Genomic DNA, 13,730 nt, shown 5'->3' with positions numbered 1-13,730 from the left:
AGTCCACAGGGGACGCCAGAACCAACACTACCACTTTAGTCCACAGGGGGCGCCAGAACCAACACTACCACATTAGTCCACAGGGGGCGCCAGAACCAACACTACCACTTTAGTCCACAGGGGGCACAAGAACCAACACTACCACTTTAGTCCACAGGGGGCGCCAGAACCAACACTACCACTTTAGTCTATAAGGGGCGCCAGAACCAACACTACCACTTTAGTCCACAGGGGGCGCCAGAACCAACACTACCACTTTAGTCCACAGGGGGCGCCAGAACCAACACTACCACTTTAGTCTATAGGGTGCTCCAGAACCAACACTACCACTTTAGTCTATAGGGTGCTCCAGAACCAACACTACCACTTTAGTCTATAGGGTGCACCAAAACCAACACTACCACTCTAGTCTATAGGGTGCTCCAGAACCAACACTACCACTTTAGTCTATAGGGTGCACCAGAACCAACACTACCACTTTAGTCCACAGGGGGCGCCAGAACCAACACTACCACTTTAGTCCACAGGGGGCGCCAGAACCAACACTACCACTTTAGTCTATAGGGTGCTCCAGAACCAACACTACCACTTTAGTCTATAGGGTGCTCCAGAACCAACACTACCACTTTAGTCTATAGGGTGCTCCAGAACCAACACTACCACTTTAGTCCACAGGGGGCGCCAGAACCAACACTACCACTTTAGTCTATAGGGTGCACCAGAACCAACACCACCACTTTAGTCCACAGGGGGCACCATAACCAACAATACCACTCTAGTCCACAGGGGGCGCCAGAACCAACACTACCACTTTAGTCCACAGGGGGCGCCAGAACCAACACTACCACTTTAGTCCACAGGGGGCGCCAGAACCAACACTACCACTTTAGTCCACAGGGGGCATCAGAACCAACACTACCACTTTAGTCCACAGGGGGCACCATAACCAACAATACCACTCTAGTCCACAGGGGGCGCCAGAACCAACACTACCACTTTAGTCTATAGGGGGCGCCAGAACCAACACTACCACTTTAGTCCACAGGGGGCGCCAGAACCAACACTACCACTTTAGTCCACAGGGAGCGCCAGAACCAACACTACCACTTTAGTCCACAGGGGGCATCAGAACCAACACTACCACTTTAGTCCACAGGGGGCACCATAACCAACAATACCACTCTAGTCCACAGGGGGCGCCAGAACCAACACTACCACTTTAGTCTATAGGGGGCGCCAGAACCAACACTACCACTTTAGTCCACAGGGGGCGCCAGAACCAACACTACCACTTTAGTCCACAGGGAGCGCCAGAACCAACACTACCACTTTAGTCCACAGGGGGCGCCAGAACCAACACTACCACTCTAGTCCACAGGGGGCACCATAACCAACACCACCACTTTAGTCCACAGGGGGCGCCAGAACCAACACTGCCGCTTTAGTCCATAGGGGGCACAAGAACCAAGACTACCACTTTAGTCCAATGGGGGCGCCAGAACCAATACTACCACTTTAGTCCAATGGGGGCGCCAGAACCAACACTACCACTTTAGTCCACACGGGGCGCCAGATCCAACACAAGATGAAAGTTAATTGTAGTATCTTCTAGTAAAAGTTCCCATACTCTGAACTTCTGCATTAAACATTCCACTTCAGTAAAAGTACAGAGGTATATACAGGTACTTCTCAATGAGCCGGGAGATATAATCCCTCCAGCGTGTCCTCGGTTTTCCCCGGGGCCTCCTACCAGTTGGACGTGCCCGGAAAACGTCTAATGGGAGGCGTCCAGGAGGCATCCTGACTAGATGAACCACCTCAGCTGACTCCTTTGGACACGAAGGAGCAGCGACTCGACTCCAAGCTCCCCCCTGATGTCCGAGCTCCTTACCCTATCTCTAAGGCTGAGCCCGGCCACCCTACTGAGGAAGCTCATTTCGGCCGCTTGTATCCGAGATCTCGTTCTTTCGGTCACGACCCAGAGTTCGTGACCATAGGTGAGGGTTGGAACGTAGACCGACCAGTAAATGGAGAGCTTCTCCTTCCGGCTCAGCTCCCTCTTCACCAAGACGGACCGGTACAGCGCCTGTTTTACTGCTGCAGCCGCACCGATCCGCCTGTCGATCTCCCGCTCCACCTTACCCTCACTCGTGAACAAGACCCCGAGATACTTGAACTCCTTCGCTTGGGGTAGGCAGTTTGCCCCCACCTGGAGGGAGCAATTCGCCGGTTTCCGGCAGAGCACCATGGCCTCAGATTTGGAGGTGCTAACTCTCATCCCTGCCGCTTCGCACTCGGCTGCAAAACGCCCCAGTGAATGCTGGAGGTCACGGACCGAGGAGGCAAACAGGACCACATCATCCGCAAACAGCCGAGAGGCGATCCCGAGACTCCCGAACCGGATCCTCTCCGCCCCCTGGCTGCGCCTAGATATCCTGTCCATGAAGGTCACGAACAGGACCGGTGATAAAGGGCAGCCCTGGCGGACGCCAACACCCACCGGGAACGTGTCTGACTTACTACCGAGGAGACGAACACAGCTCCTACTGCAGGCGTACAGAGACCAGATGGCCCGTGCCAACGGGTCCATCGGCATGGACCGACACGATCCAGACCTCCACAATCCATGAAAAAGAAGGAGGAAGAGAGGGGGGAGGGGGGGGGGGCGGGGCACATCAGCAGGGCCATGGCCATATGTACCATATGGTCTTATGTAATATTCAAATTTTATGAGATACTTAATTTGGGGTTTTCATTAGCTGTAAGCCATAATCATCCAAATTAAAAGAAATAAATGCTTGAAATGTATTACTTTGTGTATAATGAATCCTTATAATATATGAGTTTCACTAATTTTAATGCCAAGAAGCGTTTTGTAATGTTAAGTGTCTTTTATGTTCAGCGCCAGTGCTGGCTGCTCCCCGTTTTGACCATCCTTTTGTGTTGCAGGTGGATGCTAGCCATGTAGGAGTAGGAGCCATGTTGATGCAGGAATTTTAATTTTAATTGAATTATTGAAATGAATGAACTTTTTGAATTAATTGAAATGCACCTGTGTGTGTGTATATATACAGTATATATATATACACATACATATATATATATATATATATATATATATATATATATATATATATATATATATACATACACACACATGATTTGAGTCTAAAAACAGTTAAAGAAAGACAAAAGAAAAATCTGTGTCAGACAATTACACATATTGCAATGTAAAGGCTTAGCATTCATTGATTTCAATAGCAACACAAACTGTACCTCAAGCATTTCCCCCGGTAAATGAATTTAGCCTAAAACAATTTTAAAAAGTGCTGCTATTTTGTAATAGAACCACACAGTGGCGACAAAGACCAGACAGACTGCTCCTCATCAACTGCATTTTTACAGTATAGAACAAAAAACCTTCAAATATACAAAAATTGCAGATATGTGCTCAACATAATGGTAAAGAAAAACAATTATATACATTTTAATAAATACATAGAAATTATTTGAATTGGAATGAAAACATTTCAAAAATATAAAATGATAAGGATACAAGCGGCCGAAATGAGGTTCCTCCGTAGGGTGGCCAGGCTCAGCCTTAGAGATAGGGTAAGGAGATGAGTTTCCTCCTTAGGGCTCAGCCTTAGAGATAGGGTAAGGAGATGAGTTTCCTCTGTAGGGGCCTCAGCCTTAGATATAGGGTAAGGAGATGAGGTTCCTCCGTAGGGTGGCGGGGCTCAGCCTTAGAGATAGGGTAAGGAGATGAGTTTCCTCCTTAGGGCTCAGCCTTAGAGATAGGGTAAGGAGATGAGTTTCCTCCTTAGGGCTCAGCCTTAGATATAGGGTAAGGAGATGAGGTTCCTCCGTAGGGTGGCGGGGCTCAGCTTTAGAGATAGGGTAAGGAGATGTTCCTCCGTAGGGTGGCGGGGCTCAGCCTTAGAGATAGGGTAAGGAGATGAGGTTCCTCCGTAGGACTCAGCCTTAGAGATAGGGTAAGGAGATGAGTTTCCTCCTTAGGGCTCAGCTTTAGAGATAGGGTAAGGAGATGAGGTTCCTTCGTAGGGTGGCGGGGCTCAGCCTTAGAGATAGGGTAAGGAGATGAGGTTCCTTCGTAGGGTGGCGGGGCTCAGCCTTAGAGATAGGGTAAGGAGATGAGGTTCCTCCGTAGGGTGGCGGGGCTCAGCCTTAGAGATAGGGTAAGGAGATGAGGTTCCTTCGTAGGGTGGCGGGGCTCAGCCTTAGAGATAGGGTAAGGAGATGAGGTTCCTCCGTAGGGTGGCCGGGCTCAGCCTTAGAGATAGGGTAAGGAGATGAGGTTCCTTCGTAGGGTGGCGGGGCTCAGCCTTAGAGATAGGGTAAGGAGATGAGGTTCCTCCGTAGAGTGGCCGGGCTCAGCCTTAGAGATAGGGTAAGGAGCTCGGACATCAGGGGGGAGCTTGGAGTCGAGTCGCTGCTCCTTCGTGTCCAAAGGAGTCAGCTGAGGTGGTTTGGGCATCTAGTCAGGATGCCTCCTGGACGCCTCCCATTAGAGGTTTTCCGGGCACATCCAACTGGTAGGAGGCCCCGGGGAAGACCGAGGACACGCTGGAGGGATTATATCTCCCGGCTGGCCTTGGAACGCCTCGGGATCCCCCAGAATGAGCTGGAAAGTGTTGCGGGTGAGAGGGAAGCCTGGGTCGGCCTGCTGAACCTGCTGCCACCGCGACCCGACCCTGGATAAGAGCTGATAATTGATGGATGGATGGAAAATGATAAGAAAAGTACATTATTCTTGATTAAAGAGTTCACCATACATTTTGACAGTTTTATCACTTTGTTGTGTTTATATGTTTGAGAATATTGATATGATTCTTTAGACCTGTGGTTCTCAAACTTTCTTTCACGCCCCACTTTGGAAGAGAAATGTCCATGCCCCAACAAAATGGTCTCAGCTTTTTGTGACTTCTCCATCTGTGCTTTTTCCAATAGAAAGTAAATTGCAATCACTTTCAACTAAACCAAATGTGCAATCACTTTGTTAGAACAAATAAAGTTATACATGTGCAAAAAAGCACACTGGCAAAGGAATAGCTTGCGGTTGAAATTAACCGGTTTTACACTGGATATATTTTCAAGTTAATAACAATAAGTACAACCTGTGGAAAAACTAAACAAAAAGTTCAAATATTTGGCAATAAAGAGTTTTACACTGCATACATTTTCAAAACAACGTGCAACCTGTGCAAAACAAAATGAGTGCAGATATGCATGTCAAGTTTTATTAGTATTAGTGGCAATGAGCCGGCTTTTCTCTACACACCTTTTATAAACAGGGTTGCAGGCTTGATACAGCCACTCTCAATTCATGCTCAATGTTGAGCTTTTGTTTTGAAGGGCAACAGCGGAAAAGCCGATCTCTATTCATGCTCAATGTTGAGCTTTTGTTTTGAAGGGCAACAGCGGAAAAGCCGATCTCAATTCATGCTCAATGTTGAGCTTTTGTTTTGAAGGGCAACAGCAGAAAAGCCGATCGAGATTGTTTTTTGGCTAACTGCCAAAAATCAGCTAGTCGCCAATAATTTTGGCCGTCGCGCATGCGCAGCGTAACCTGTTAACATTGTAATGACCGCATATGTCTGTCTCTGTGTACGGCACCAGTAAAGGGTAAACCTGTTGTTTATTTTCCTTTGCGCATTTAATGCGCCGTAACTATAACATTGTCAGTGGCCTGAAGCATGAGCCCGGGTTTAAATAGGATCATGTACGGTTGTTGTTGTTATTATTATTTGCCATTAGCTATAAAATGTGACGTGGGGGGGGAGGAGACGCAAGGGTTTTTTCAGAAGAGCGCACGGACAGGCGGCGGTCGGCGTTTAGTGAACTCAGGACGGCGGGTTATTTCGAGTGGATCTTTACGAAACAGTAAATTACAACTAGAAGACTGCGCTGGAATCCATCATATTAAGCAGGGACTCAACACTCAATATCAGATCCGCCCATTCCCTTAAAATAGCGTTGTACTTTTCCCCTTAGGTTTTATTAGGAGGGAGAATTGTTACAACGTAAACATGTACACGAAGGTACAGGCATTTCGCCATGTATTTATTAATGACTTTTATGTCTGTGTACTTTGAACTTGCGTAATATGTGAAGTTCTCAATAAAAGGTATTTCTGCATTTTCTCCTGCGCCCCACCTGTAGTAACACTGCGCCCCACTAGAAAGGCGCGCCTCACAGTTTGAGAACCACTGCTTTAAACCAACATAAAAGTGAAATTAGGGGTAACTTTTGTTATTTAATGTGTATAAACACAATATAAAATCTTCCATTCTAATGTATTAATCTATTAAGTCTAAAGTAAGTAAATGTATCATCATTGCTAAAATTACATTTGTTTTCCAAATCTAAGAATCTGGAGAAATATTAATTGTTTGCACATAGAGCTTATTGGTATGACGGACTCTATATTGCCAATCAATACTGTCACGAACCGGGCCGCACGGCCATGACAACAAAGGGGGATACACACAAGTAATAGTTAACAGAAAGGGTTTTATATAACATAACTTAGGTAGAATAAACATTGGTGTGTGGAGTCAGTAGTCTCAGTGGTGGAGGTGTGTGCATGCGTGGGAAATGTGTGATATGTTGTATAGTTTCAGGTCAAACCATACTCTCCTACAGACAGGATCTCAGGACGGAGAGAGCTCCTGAGACCAGAGGGCCTTTTAAATGCAGCACTGGCACACAAGGCCCATGTGTAGGTGTTTCCACTCTTGATGACCAATGGCCACGCCCACCTGCAGGGACACGAGCCAGTGGCAGAGAGGGTTGTCACCCCCCCACCCATATAAGACGGGGGTCCCACAGGATCACCAACAACAAACAAAACATCAAAACGTTAGACCTTACGCCATCCCCACAGCAACCACCCAGCTCATATGGAGCAACTTTCAAAGGGGTTTGCACAGGGAAATAACAGGCAAGAAATATTTCCATTTGAACTAACTGATTGGATCTTGCGAGAGTACATCCGCGACCACGTTATCACAGCCTCCAATGTGCCGGATGTCCAGATCATGAGATTGAAGGAACAGTGACCACCTAATCAACCCCTTGCAACGCAGGGTATGCAGAAAGGTCAATGTGATGTGGTCTGTGTAGACCGCAACTGGTGACACCCCAGACCCCACATAGACTGCAAAATGCTGCACAGCCCAGAACAAGGCAAGAGCCTCCTTCTCAATAAGAGTAATTTTTTTTGACATTTTTTTGACATTTTTTTTAAAAGAAACTGACTGCTCTGTCAACTCCCTGCTCATCTTCCTGCATCAACATGGCTCCTACTCCTACATGGCTAGCATCCACCTGCAACACAAAAGGATGGTCAAAACGGGGAGCAGCCAGCACTGGCGCTGAACATAAAAGACACTTAACATTACAAAACGCTTCTTGGCACTCGGTTGACCACGCAAATTGAGCTCTGGCCTTCAGCAAGTTCGTAAGAGGTGCCACAACAGAAGAAAATTCTTACAGAAACAACGATAATACCATACCAAGGAATCTCATGAGCTCCTTTTTAGGCAGGCTGTGGAAACTGCTCAACTGCCAAGACTTTGGCAAGCACAGGGAGCCACACGCCCCTGTCCGACCACTCGACCAAGGTAAGTCACCGTTGCATGAGCAAACTCATTTCGCTAGATTTACTGTAAGCGTTGCCTCTGCCAACCGGTCAAACAATGCTATAATCCGCTGCATGAGAATACCAAGAATCACTATAGACCACTACATCATCCAGGTAAACTGAGCAACCGCCAGACCAGCCACCACACGATTCATCAGCCACTGAAAAGTGGCCCGTGCATTTCTTAACCCGAATGGCATCACTTTATACGAATACAGTCCAAATGGAGTGATACAAGTTGCCACTTCCTGTGCCCTTTTGGACAAGGGCACCTGCCAGTAACCCTTCAGCAGATCAAATTTGCTGACATACTTTGCTGCACCAACCTGGTCTATGCAATCATCCATACGAGGTAATGGAAAAGAATCTGGCTTTGTCACCTTATTGACTTTTCGAAAATCTGAACAGAACTTGGGTGTCTTGTCACTTTTAGGAACCAACAAACATGGAGAAGTCCAGCTTGATCACAAAGGCACTGCAATGTCATCATCAAACATATACTGTACCTCAGCCTCCAAATATGTACGCTTCTCAGGAGAAACCCTGTAAAAAACATTTATATAATCAATAAGGTTGGTGGGCAGATCTGACTCTTTCCAACTATCCTTAGACAGACAACAGACCGTGGACAGTATGACCAAACACTAGATCATTTGGGCTAAACCCTGTACTTTCCTGCATTACCTCCCGTGCAGCTAAATTTTCCCAGTCTCCATCTAGCTCAGTACAAGCGCAAAAGAGACTTGAGTGTTTGGTGAAAGTGCTCCAAAGCACCTTGACTCTGTGCGTGATATGCAGACGACTGGTTATGTCTAATACTCAAAAGTTTCAACACTTTGGCCATCAGGTGAGAGGAAAAATGTAACGCCTGGTCACTTTGTATTACTCTAGGGATTCCAAACAGTTATAAATTGCGTCAGGGCCTTAACTACAGATCTTGCAGTTATTGTCCGTAAGGGATACGCTGCCGGGTACCTGGTGCTTTGACACATAACAGTTAACAAATACTGGCTACCAGACCTCGCACGTGGCAGCGGCCCCACACAATCAATGATTAGGTACTCAAATGGCTGACTGATAACTCTATAGAGACTGTGTCTGTCCCACAGCCACATTTAATTAAATCAAAAACAACCAGAAGAGGAGTCAAACAACACTAGTGCAACAAAACAGGATAATTAAATGTGGACTCCTAAACATTAGATCTCTGTCATCTAAAGCTGTATTAGTAAATTATTTGATATCAGACAATCACATTGATTTATTGTGTCTTACTGAAACCTGGCTGAGCTATGAAGAATATGTCAACCTAAATGAATCAACTCCTCCAAGTCATATTAATACTCACATTCCTCGAGGCACCGGCCGAGGAGGTGGAGTAGCAGCCATCTTTGACTCAAGCCTATCAATGAATCCTAAACCTAAACTAAACTACAACTCATTTGAAAGCCTTGTTCTTAGTCTTTCACATCCAACCTGGAAAACATTACAGACAATTCTATTTGTTATAGTGTACCGGCCACCAAGTCCATATTCAGAATTTTAAGTTTAAGTTTAGTCCTTAAAACTGTTATTGTAGGAGATTTTAATATTCATGTAGATGTTGATAATGATTGGCTTAGTGCTGCATTTATCTCATTGTTGGACTCGATTGGCTTCTGTCAGAGTACAGAAACCCACACACTGCTTTGGCCACACCCTCCACCTTGTTCTTGCATATGGCATTGACATTGAGCATTTGGAGGTCTTCCCACAGAACCCTCTTCTGTCAGACCATTACCTCATAACTTTTGAGTTTATACTCCCGGAGTATACACCGTTAGTCAAAAGTTTCTACACCAGATGTCTAACTGACAGTGCTGTAACTAAATTTAAAGAAGAGATTCCTTCTACATTTGATTCAATACCACGTCTCAATGTGACAGAGGACTCCTGTGCTAACTTTAGTCCGTCCCAGATGGATCATATTGTCGATAGTGCTACAGGCTCACTGAGAATGACACTAGACTCGATAGCCCCACTGAAGAAAAAGACAGTGAGGCAAAGGAGGTTTGCTCCCTGGTAGAACCCTCAGACCCGCAAACTTCACGAAAGCCTGAAAGCATATGGCGTTCCACCAATCTGGAAGAATCACCCTTACTTTTGAGAGACAGCCTTAAAACATATAAAAAGGCTCTCTGTAATGCCAGAGCAGCCTATTACTCATCAGTAATAGAGAAAAATAAGAACAACCCCAGGGTTCTCTTTAGCACTGTAGCCAGGCTGACAGAGAGTCACAGCTCTGTGGAGCCGTGTATTCCTATAGACCTCAGTAGTAATGACTTCATGGACTTCTTCAATGAAAAGATTTTAACTATTAGAGTCAAGATTGATGATCTCTTGCCATCAACCACTGCTGATCTGTCCTCAAGTGGAGTGGCCTTGGAAACGGCTGTATGCCCTGGTGTATATTTGGATGGCTTTTCTCCCATCAACCTTGAACAATTGTCTTCAACGGTTTCTACTTCTAAACCGTCTACCTGTCTCTTGGACCCCATCCCAACAAGGCTGCTTAAAGATGTGGTGCCTTTAATTGACACCTCTCTGTTGGATATTGTTAATGTGTCTTTGCTAACAGGCCATGTAACACATTCCTTCAAAGTAGCTGTAATTAAACCTCTCCTGAAGAAGCCCACTCTTGATCCAGAGGTGTTGCTAACTACAGACCGATCTCTAACCTTCCCTTCCTCTCTAAGATCCTTGAGAAAGTAGTCGCAAATCAGTTGTGTGACTTTCTACATCAGAATAGTTTATTTGAGCAGTTTCAGTCAGGATTTAGAAAACACCACAGCACAGAGACAGCACTGGTGAAAATTACAAATGACCTCCTAATTGCATCAGATAAAGGACTCATCTCTGTACTGGTCTTGTTAGACCTTAGTGCTGATAAAGGGCTCATCTCTGTACTGGTCTTGTTAGACCTTAGTGCTGCGTTCAACTCCATTGATCATGACATCCTATTACAGAGACTGGATCAGTCGATTGGCATTTCAGGTACCGCACTAAGTTGGTTTAAATCCTATTTATCAGATCGATCTCAATCTGTATTTGTAAACGATGAAGCCTCAATGACCACCAACGTTAATCACGGAGTTCCACAAGGTTCTGTGCTTGGACCAATTTTATTGACCTGATATATGCTTCCTTTGGGCAATATTATCAGATGACATTGTTATGCAGATGATACTAAATGATATCTATCGATCAAACCAGAAGAGACCAACCAGCTCGCTAAACTTCAAGCATGTCTTAAAGACATAAAAACATGGATGACCTGCAACTATCTGATGTTAAACTCAGACTAAACTGAAGTTATTTTACTCGGCCCTGAACAATTATCTGGTGATGTGGTTTCTGTAGATGGCATTGCCCTGGCATCCAACACCAGGGTCGAGCCCCTAGATATGCTGCTAGAGGCTTATAGACTGCTGAGGGATGTTTTAGGATACATTGAGTACCTATCTCCTTTTCTCTCTCTCCTTATGGATGAATTTACATCTCTCCATTGCACCTTATTAACTCTGATTCCTCCCCGGAGTCTTTGTGACTTCACGTCTCAGAGGGTCCATTGGACCTGGCGGTGTCTGATGCCTGGTGAGCCGGCCTCCCGCGTTGGCCCCGCCCCCCCTCCTCTCTACCTCCTTCTGTTTCATTGATTGGAGTTCCATTCATACATTGTCATATTCATGTAATGTGTTTATGTAACTCTGTAACTCTGTTCATCTGGTCACATGACATCTATTCATCTGTCCATCCGGGGAGAGGGATCCTCATCTGTTGCTCTCCTGAAGGTTTCTTCCCTTTTTTCCCTTTGAAAGGTTATTTTGGGGAGTTTTTCCTGATCCGATGTGAGGTCCTGGGACAGGGATGTCGTATGTGTAGATTGTAAAGCCCTCTGAGGCTAATTTGTGATATTGGGCTATACAAAATAAACTGAATTTATAAAATTTGTCAGGGAGGCCATCAATGCCGGGAGCACGCCGTCCCTGCATGCCCTGCAAGGCGGCCTTCAGCTCCTGTACACTTATGGGCCTGTCAAGCTCCACATTAGTCTCTTCAGAGACCTCCATTAATGATTCCTCCTCCTTGTACTCACTGGTATACAGGGAGGAGTAAAAGCCCACAGCTCGCCTCCTGATCTTGCTTGGTTCCACAACTGGCTGCCCTGCGTCTCCTAACAGTGAATGGATTACCCTCCTCTGCCCACTCTTCCTCTCCAGGCCGAAGAAGAAGCTAGAGGGAGTGTCCATCTCCGTGATAGTCTGGAATCGGGATCTGACCAGTGCACCTTGAACTTTAACATCTAACAGGTCAGCCAGAGCCATCTTTTTTCCTTTGAGGACTTCAATATGTCCTTGATCTCTTGTGGACTCACTCAAACTCTCTAGGTCCACTATATCAGTCTCCAGGTCCTTCATAGATCTAGTGATGTCTCGGGTGACGTTGAAAGTATGCTGCTGACAAAGAAGCCTAATCTCATTCTTACCATGGTCCCACCACTGCGTAAGACTGCTAAAATCACTCTTCCTAAGCCTAAAAACATCACAGAAATAAATAAGAACCTCTCTAAAATTCTTATCAAAATTTAAAACTGAATTAAAATGCCAATACGCGCTCTTGGGTAAAATGTTTCTAATAAAAACATTACATAAAAGCAAAGAATGATCTGTAAAACCAGCAGGAACAATACTGCACATTTTAAAAATATTAAAATGGTGCTTAAAAAACATAAATACGGTCTAACCTGGCTGAGGAGATCCTTCCCTCTCTAAGGTGGGACCATGTGTACTGTCGGCAGTCGGCATGCATCCTTCTCCACAGATCCACCAGGCCATGAGAATGGACCAGCCTCCTCAGAACCTACTGTGAAGCTGGATGTGGCTCTCTGTGGTTACGGTCTTGTAGTTCATTTCCGTACAGTTAGAATCTCCCCCCGCCCCCCCTCAAGAATAAAAAATCCTCCGAGGCACAGCCATTTAAAACATCATTAACTTTTTGTAAAAACAGCTTCCTCTCTGCACCGGTTGCTGGAGCATACACATTGATAAAAACAACAGTAAAAAGGTCGAACCGTGCTTTAACTAAAAACAACCTCCCCTCGATGATGTGTTTGACCTCCAGTGAGACCGGGATAAAAGACCTGGAGAAGAGGAAGCCCACTCCTCCACTGAGGTTTGTGTGGTGACTCAGGAGGACTTCCCCTTCCCACTGCCTCGTTTGTGCTGTCGCTGTGGGTTTCTTGTAGGAAGAGAACATCAATACCTATCATCTTTTTTAATTCATAAATAGATGTTCTCTTCCTTACATCTCTGGCTCCATTCACATTTAAAGTTCCGACTCTGAAAGTATTCATTAAAAGAAAAATGTTTAAAAGAAAAATAAAAACCAATAAATTAAATAAAACACACATTGGAGCTTTCGGCATCACCCTTATTCATCGATCTTCTTATTTTTGACACCATTTTTTAAAATCTAAAACCCTCCTGCTCAGTGAGGCCAGACTCCTCCCTCCGGCTCATGTGGTGTCTGGCCGAGGTGTAAAATAGATTTAGGTCAGGAAAGAAGTCTGTAATTTTGACTTCTTTACTGCCGTTTGTTTTTTGTAAAAACATTTACATTTTTTAAGCAGTGTACATTTTTTGGTGCTGACTTCTAATTAAAACCGCAGGAGCATCGCGACACCTCCTCATCACTGCTATCCTCAGACTGCCTGTGCCCCCGACCCGTCTCCTCCTCCCCCACCTTGCTGGCCTTGGCTTCACTGCCTGTACTCTGCGCCCGCTTCTTCCTCTTTGTGGCAACTTGTAGCTCCCCAGCTTCCGCCTCCTCCATCTCTGCTTCTTCTACCTGCTCAGCCCACCCCCACCCACTTACACTTTCCTTCACTGATTCTATTTCTCCACCAACCTGCTCTGCTACGGGCTTCTCCCCAGCACCGTTAACCCCTGTTTCTTTCTCTTCTTCTCCATCCTCACCATTTCCCACCTTGTCCAAAGCCTGCTGCTCTGGACACCCTCATCATCAT

This window comes from Cyclopterus lumpus, chromosome 7 (assembly GCF_009769545.1).
Source record: "Cyclopterus lumpus isolate fCycLum1 chromosome 7, fCycLum1.pri, whole genome shotgun sequence".
In the NCBI taxonomy this organism is placed as follows: Eukaryota; Metazoa; Chordata; class Actinopteri; order Perciformes; family Cyclopteridae; genus Cyclopterus; species Cyclopterus lumpus.
The sequence above is the reverse complement of the archived record's forward strand: the minus strand, read 5'-3'. Positions refer to the sequence as shown.